Consider the following 8,150-nt stretch of genomic DNA (forward strand, 5'->3'; position numbering starts at 1 on the left):
TGAGTGCTTTACGTAAAGAAGGATTGATGCTATGTGTAGCGTGACTGACACGCAACATATTCCGTCTAACACGCTACCTATACATCGATTGTAGCGTGACTGAAAATATCCCTACTATCTTTAGACGTCTTTATCCACAAAGCCCACCGAAAATATTAAATGAATAACTTCGTGGCCTCTTTCACAATCAGAGAAGAGTAAAGTTAAAAAATGAGAAGTTGTAGAGAAAATGAAGTGGATGAAGAAGTCACGATTGTAGCGTGACTGAAAATATTCCCACTATATCTCGGAGTGATGCAACACAATGGCTTTCGCGTTATTTACCTCTCGTAGAGTATATACAAAAACTATGTAGGTATAATTCCTGGTTATTTTTAAACGTCTTTATCCAGAAGAATAAAGACGGCCTCTTTTTTACAATCACAGAATAGTAAAGTTCAAAAACAAGAAGTTGCAGAGAAAATGAAGTGGGCCTCGTTCAGACTTCGGGCAATTTGCATGCGCTGTCATCCACTCAAAATATCACTGTAATGTGTCTCTAGTTTTCTAACATTTATTCAGAATAAAAAACAATAAGAAGAAATTGCAAAAAGAAATTACAATTCAGAATAAAAAACAAAGTGCTCTGTTTTTTGGAATTGCACACACCAATTTATTTTATTGCAGCTTAATTAAAAAATTACATACAGGCTGTATATATAAAGAATTTGCATCCTAGAAGAATTAATAATAACTACAGTTCTAAATAATTTACTAAAAACAAACTCATGCAAAAAACAAAATTAAAAATAGTCCTAAGGATTAATGCATGCTGGAGTACATGCTTTATTTGCATGAATAAACAAAAAAAACTATCAACTAAATTAATCTAGCTGCATGCTAGAGTAGTATCAGTTATCAACATACTCCCCCTTGATGCTAAGAGGGCTCACAATCTTATCTCATAGTGCTATAAACTGAGCTTTCGCAACCGCTTTGGTGAATATATTTGCTAGCTGATACTGGGTGTTGATATGCTTCAATTCAACATCCTTCTTCTGCACCAAATCTCGTATGAAGTGATATTTCAAATCAAAATACTTTGTTCTGCTGTGATGAACCGAATTCTTAGCTAACTTGATGGCACTCACATTGTCACAATAAATTAATCTAGGCTGAATTTGTTTTTCTCCAATTTCTTCCAAAACTTTTCTGAGCCTAAGAGCTTGTGTACCTGCTGAGGTAATTGCAACATACTCTGCTTTTGTAGATGAGAGGGCAACAATACTTTGTTTTTTTGAGCTCCAGGTAATCAAACCAAAACCAAAAGAAAAACAATTTCCAGATGTAGATTTACGGTCATCCATACTACCTCCCCAATCTGAATCACTAAAGCCTACAAGATTGAACTTTTCAGAAGAGTAGTAATGAATACCAAAACTTAAATTCCCTTTCACATACCTCAAAATCCTCTTGGCTGCCTTCATATGTATTTCAGATGGATTTGTCGTATACCTTGAAACAAGTGAAACTAAATAAGCAATATCAGGCCTTGTGTGGATTAGAAACATCAAGCTCCCGACAATACTTCTGTAAGTTGTCTCATCAACTAAATTAGCACCATCATCTCTACATAACAAAATTCCATAAGCAGTTGGAGTGGAGGCAGGGTTATAATCAGTCATATTAAATTTCTTCAGCATATCTTGTGCATACTTTGTTTGACAAATGAAAATCTCATCCTTACTTTGATAAACCTCCATTCCTAAAAAGTATTTCATCAAACCAAGATCTTTCATCTCAAATTCTTTCATCATAGCAGCTTTGAATTCATCTTTCATCTTAGATCTACTACCCATTTACAAAAGAACATCAACATACAAACCTATGATAAGAATATCAATACCTTCTTGTTTGTAGTAAAGGGTAGGATCACTCTTACTTCTTTGGAAGCCATTCTCCTGAAAGTATCCATCAATCCTGGCATAAAATGCTCTTGGTGCTTGCTTGAGGCCATACAAAGCCTTCTTCAACCGATAAACAAGATGCTCTTTTCCTTCCACTTCAAAACCTTGTGGCTGCTCCACATATACTTCCTCTTCTAAGTACCCATTCAAGAAGGCACTTTTCACGTCCATATGATGTATGCTCCACTTCTTTTGAGCTGCTAATGAAATCAACATTCTTATGGTCTCTTGTCTTACTATTGGTGCAAATGTCTCTTCATAATCAATTCCATACTTTTGTGTGAAGCCTTTAGCAACTAATCTCGCTTTGTGTCTTTCAACACTTCCATCACTATTAAACTTGGTCTTGTAGACCCATTTGGTGCCAATCCTTTTTTTGTCATGTGGAAGTTTTGTTAACTCCCAAGTGTCATTCCTGTGAATGGAATCCATCTCTTCTTCCATGGCTTTCACCCAAACCTCATTAGTACATGCATCTTCAAAACATGATGGTTCAAAATCAGCCTTGGCTAATAAAGCAAAATTCACTGTCTCACCTATTGGGTTTTCTTCATGTACTTGATTTCCACTCCTCTGGTAGATATCACTCAATTTCCTTACCTTTCTTGTAGAACTTGGAGAAGAAGCTGGACTTGAACTTGGTACTGAAGAACTTGATGAAGGGCTGCTTGGTGGAGTTAAACCACTAGATACAGAAACATTAGTTGGCTGCTCATGATCAATATCAGCAATTATATCATCATTCAAAACAGATTTTGGCTTCTCAACATGGCCTTTTTGATGACCATAAACTCCCCCTTCATCAAAAATCACCTCTCTTGAGACAATAAGCTTGTTAGTGAGGGGATAATACAATCTATAAGCCTTGCTTTTCTCACTATACCCAATAAAAATACATGACTCACTCGTTGCATCTAACTTCTATCTATTCTAATCAGGGACATGCACATAAGCCAAACAACCAAAAACTTTGAAATGATTAACATTAGGCCTTTTTCCATACCATGCTTCATAAGGAGTCATCTTTTCTAGTGCACTGGTGGGGCTACGGTTGAAGATGTGTGCCATTGTAGCAACTGCATCTCCCCAATAAGAATTTCTCAATCCCTTAGTTTGTAACATGCACCTTGTCATTTCAACCACAGTACGATTCATTCTTTTAGCTACCCCATTTTATTGAGGTGTGTATGCAGTAGTAAGTTGCCTCTTGATGCCATTAAAATCACAATAACTTTGGAAAGCCTTTGAGCAAAACTCTCCTCCACGATCAGTCCTTAAACATTTGATCTTGCACCCTTTCTCATTTTCCACAAGGGCTTTAAACTTCTTGAATGTATCCAAGGCTTCATCTTTGGCCTTCAAAAAATATACCCAACAATTTCATGAGTAACCATCAATAATAGTGATGAAATATGATGACTTACCCAAACTCCTAGTCTGCATAGGACCACATATATCTGAATGAACAAGCTGAAGTGGGTGATGAGCCCTCCATGCATTGCCCTTTGGAAACTTTTCTCTTGCATGCTTTCCTTTAGCACAACATTCACAAACCTCCTTGTGTTCCTCAACCTTGGGCAAACCAGAAACTAATGCATGTGAGGTTAGAAACTTTAAACTATGAAAATTTAAATGCCCATATCTGAGATGTCATAACCAACTTGAATCCTCATAAGCCATTTTGCCAAATTGTTGTTATGTTCACCAAACCTCAAGGGGAACATCCTATTTCTTGTCATAGGAACAACAGTGATCACCCTATTATCCTTATTCTTATCATAGATAGTACAAGTCTTATTCTCAAAGACTGCTTTATAAATTTTCTCACATAGCTACCCAACACTTAACAAATTATGCTTCAATTGTGGAGTATAATAAATATCATGAATACTCTTTATACCTTCTTTTGTTTGGACCTCCATAGCTCCTTTGGCAGCAACCTCCAATGATTTATCATCACCAAGCTGGATCTTGGATTTGAAACTTCCATCCTTTGTTGAGAACAACTTCTCATTCCCTGTCATATGGTTAGAGAATCTAGAATCTAGGTACCAAACATCTTTACTAGTATTTTTACCCTTTGCATAAGATAAAAATAAGTGATCAGGAGGATTCTCACTACTTTCTTAAGCATAGTTAGCACTTTTACCTTCTTTCAATCTGCATTCTCTTTCAAAATGGCCATACCTATTACAATGGTAACATTGAACATTTCTCTTATCAAATCTGCCTCTACCTCTTCCTCTGAAACCACCACTTCCTCTTGAGCCACCTCTTCCTCTACCTATTGAAGAATTTTGGCTTTGCCCTTTACCTTGGCCTTGATTGATTTTGGCACTACTACTGCTTGCGTCTTCATTTTTGTGATTAACAATTTAGAGGAAAACGCTTTCTCTACATCTTCAAAAAAATATTTCAATCTTTCTTCATGAGACATCAGGGGTCCAACCAGTTGATCAAACTGTAGTTTTATCAAATCCTTGCTTTCTTCCATGATTATTGCTACATGATTCCATCTGGGTGTCAAAGATCTCAACACCTTTTTAATCAAAACTTCATGGCTTACAATTTCCCCAAGTGTAGCCATTTTATTGACCACATCTTTGACTCTGACACAATAATCACTTATACTTTTAGCTTCTTGCATCTTCAAATTCTCAAACTCTCACTTCAATGTCTGAAGCTTGACCACTTTAACTTGATCACTACCCTGGTAAGCTTCTTGTAGAGTCTTCCAGGCATCTTTGGCAGTTGTTGCTCCTGATATTCTTGGAAATAAGCTCTTATCAAGAGCTATCTGAATGTGAAACAAAGCTTGAGCATTCTTTTTCCTTGCTTCCTTTCTTGCTATTCTATCATTGGCTATAAGGGCATTCCAATCATCTGGCTCTTCATAACCTGATTCAATAATCTCCCACAAATATTTTCTAATAAAAAAGGTCAGCATCTTAATGCACCAATAATCATAATCATTCCCATCAAATTCTGGAATGGGCATATTGTTAGAATTCGACATGATTAACTTTGGCGAAATTCCAACAATAAAACTTTAACCCAAAACAATTTTACCTGCTCTGATACCACTTGTAGAATTTTGAACTTAACCTATCCTCTCTTAACCAACTAATTAGCAAACAATAACAACAAAAAGAATAAATTGCAAAAAGAAATCACAATTCAGAATAAAAAACCTAGTGCCCTATTTTTTGGAATTGCACACACCAATTTCTTTTATTGCAGCTTAATTAAAAAATTACATAGAGGCTGTATATATAAAGAATTTGCAGCCTAGAAGAATTAATAATAACTGCAGTTCTAAATATATTCCTAGCATTGCATGGAAAGCTATTAAGGCTCTCAAACTGAAAAAACAAACTACTCCCTAAATTAAGAATACAATAAGTGCATGCACAACATGCTTTATTTACTAAAAACAAACTCATGCAAAAAACAAAACTAAAAATAGTCCTAAGGATTAATGTATGTTAGAGTGCATGCTTTATTTGCATGAATAAACAAAAAAAACTATTAACTAAATTAATCTAGCTGCATGCTAGAGCAGCATCAGTTATCAACAAACTTTACTAGCACTTGCACTTTCACACGATGATCTTGATAGTTTGACATATTTTGGTAATATATAAAAGGAGAGGGTTAGAAAGCATAAAATGTAAATTACATTGGTTTAGATTAATTATATCTTGTAACTCAATGTAACTTAATTTTATCTGTATGTTTTAAAAAATATTTTAATAATACAAAATTATGTTACAATGCATGAAAATCACTAACTTGAGAGATTTGTTTTGTATAATACATTTGTTGTTGGTCATTTTGGTATCTTGTATACAACTAGCACAATTTAATAAAAGATACACATTTTTGTGTACTAGATTTTATGAACATATAATCTTGTTCTCCAAAATCTTGTTTCCTTTTCAATGATGAGGTTATGTGACATATGTCATTTCTCTTCAATACATATAGAACAAAACCAATGAAATGGTTAGATGTGTAGATTGGGGATCAAATTTATGAAGAAATTTTTTTGCTAGAGTAAATAACTAAAATGAATAATTTTGTAAGAGAAATATCAAATAGATTTTAAGCGTTAATTTTTTGTTTTCAAAGTTTGAGTTGTAAAAAGATATTTAAGTATTAAATTATAGTATTTGCTATTATTACAAAAAAGAAAATTTTGACAATGTATGAACACAATTACCTTAAGAAGTTGATTATATTGAATTCATTTATTTCTAGTTGTTTAGACATCTTCTTCATTGTTGAGTGGAGTGCAGTTGATGTGGTTGATTAATAGTATGCTTGAGTCTTGATATTTCCTCATTGTAGTTAATTGTGTCATGCCTAGAGTAGATTTCTGCAAAAGAGAATTTTGTAACAATGGAATTGATGCTCCATGAATAATTGACAAATGTGAAGGAGAAAGGACTAAGAGTTGTTTCATTTCTTAGAGACATAATTTCTGCACCCGAGCATCCTCTTTCTTCCTCATAATTCTATACAGATTATTTTGTATTTTGAAGTATCTCTCAACGGAGAATGTTTTTTGAATGTGAAGATCGTTTAATGACTTAACTTTTGATATGGTTGTAAATGTTAGTCCCTACCTTTCTTTTTTTCCAATGTCAATTGTTTCTCTTTGTAGTGTTAGGCCTTGGGATTTGTGTATGGTAATATCCCACACCATTATGAGTGGTATCTGCCTCCAATTGCCTAGCAATACAGGAATTATCAGTATACTTTTTGGGTCATCTCGATTCCAAGGTGGTTTGTTGTAATTATTGATCCTTGCTACAACATACATGGGAACATTTGGCAATTTGGAACTAGGGTTGTAAACAATTTCAACAACTTTGTGAAGAGCTCCATTTACAAGTCTTGTTTGTGTCCATATGTTGGTTGTGAGCATAATGTGTCACCCTCTACAAAGTAGTACTTGATTTTTAAGTGGTTCATCATTGGCTACATTATCTACTCCAACCCTAGTGCTTGTGGCAATAAGTATTGCAGCTGGACAATTCAACAATTTTAACATTCTTTTGTTGTGCATTCTAACTAAATCATTGGTAGAAAATAGGTGCGTTAATTTGTCACATCGTTCTCTTTTACTCAAATACTTGTTTGTGCGTGTTGTTAAGGCTACCAATATTCTTGTGTTGCTTCTACATTTCATATGTTTTGCAACATTTGATGAAATTATCTTTTTGCTAGAGTCTCACCTTCTTAGCGGAATAATGTTTATAGAGTGACAACAATAGTAAATTAGTCCCACTGAGTATTTGTGTTTGAGTGTGGTATGTAGATAGGTTTGTCCATCATAGGTGATAGTTGTGAAAGGTCACTAATTAGTGTTATAGACACTCCACTGAAGTATAGATGTTGTCGATGTGGGAAGGCCTCATGTAGTCTTATGTCTATTTTATGTGGTAACTTTGGCCCTATGAAGTGTAAGGAAGATAAGTAGTGGAACAACTTCCTACACTAACCTTGAGAGGAGGATAATGCAAAAACTTTTTCAGTTCATTACAATAGTTATAGAAACTTAACAAAAATAGACATAATAGTATGCATACCACAACATTGTGATTTACATTGGGAAAACCCTTTCGGGAAAAAAAACCCTCACTCCAAAGGCTGCTCAATATATTATTCACAAATCATTAACAAATTACAATATAGTTGCAGAGAAATATCTTCACAGGAGTACCACCAACTAGAGATTCAAAGGTAACTTAATAGTCATAAGACTCTTGCACACAACCTCTATCTCACACACATCATATATAGGAGATATAATACATGAAACTGTCAAACAGTATTACAAAACCATGGGCTAAAATCACCTAATAAAATGCAACCAACCATATCTCCAATCTAGATGCCCTATGATGTGTCAAATCACACATCAACATGTGTTCCTCCATTTTACAACTCATTTATGTGTCTGATACATTTTTATTTTTCCTCTTTGAGGAGACCAAACTTCCAGAGGCCATAACTTATGAGTTGGGTGTCTAATTGATGAACCGTTTGAAGCGCCAGAAAGATCATGAAGATCTCTATCACCTTGTAACCCGCTATTCTAGTTACACCTACCTTTTAAGATGTTTTAGAGCCTCTAAAGTCCTCAAAATTAAGTTTAAACCTTTCATCACAACCTTAAAAAATGGAAACTTTAATATC

The sequence above is a fragment of the Cryptomeria japonica genome, chromosome 3 (assembly GCF_030272615.1).
Source record: "Cryptomeria japonica chromosome 3, Sugi_1.0, whole genome shotgun sequence".
Taxonomy (NCBI): domain Eukaryota; kingdom Viridiplantae; phylum Streptophyta; class Pinopsida; order Cupressales; family Cupressaceae; genus Cryptomeria; species Cryptomeria japonica.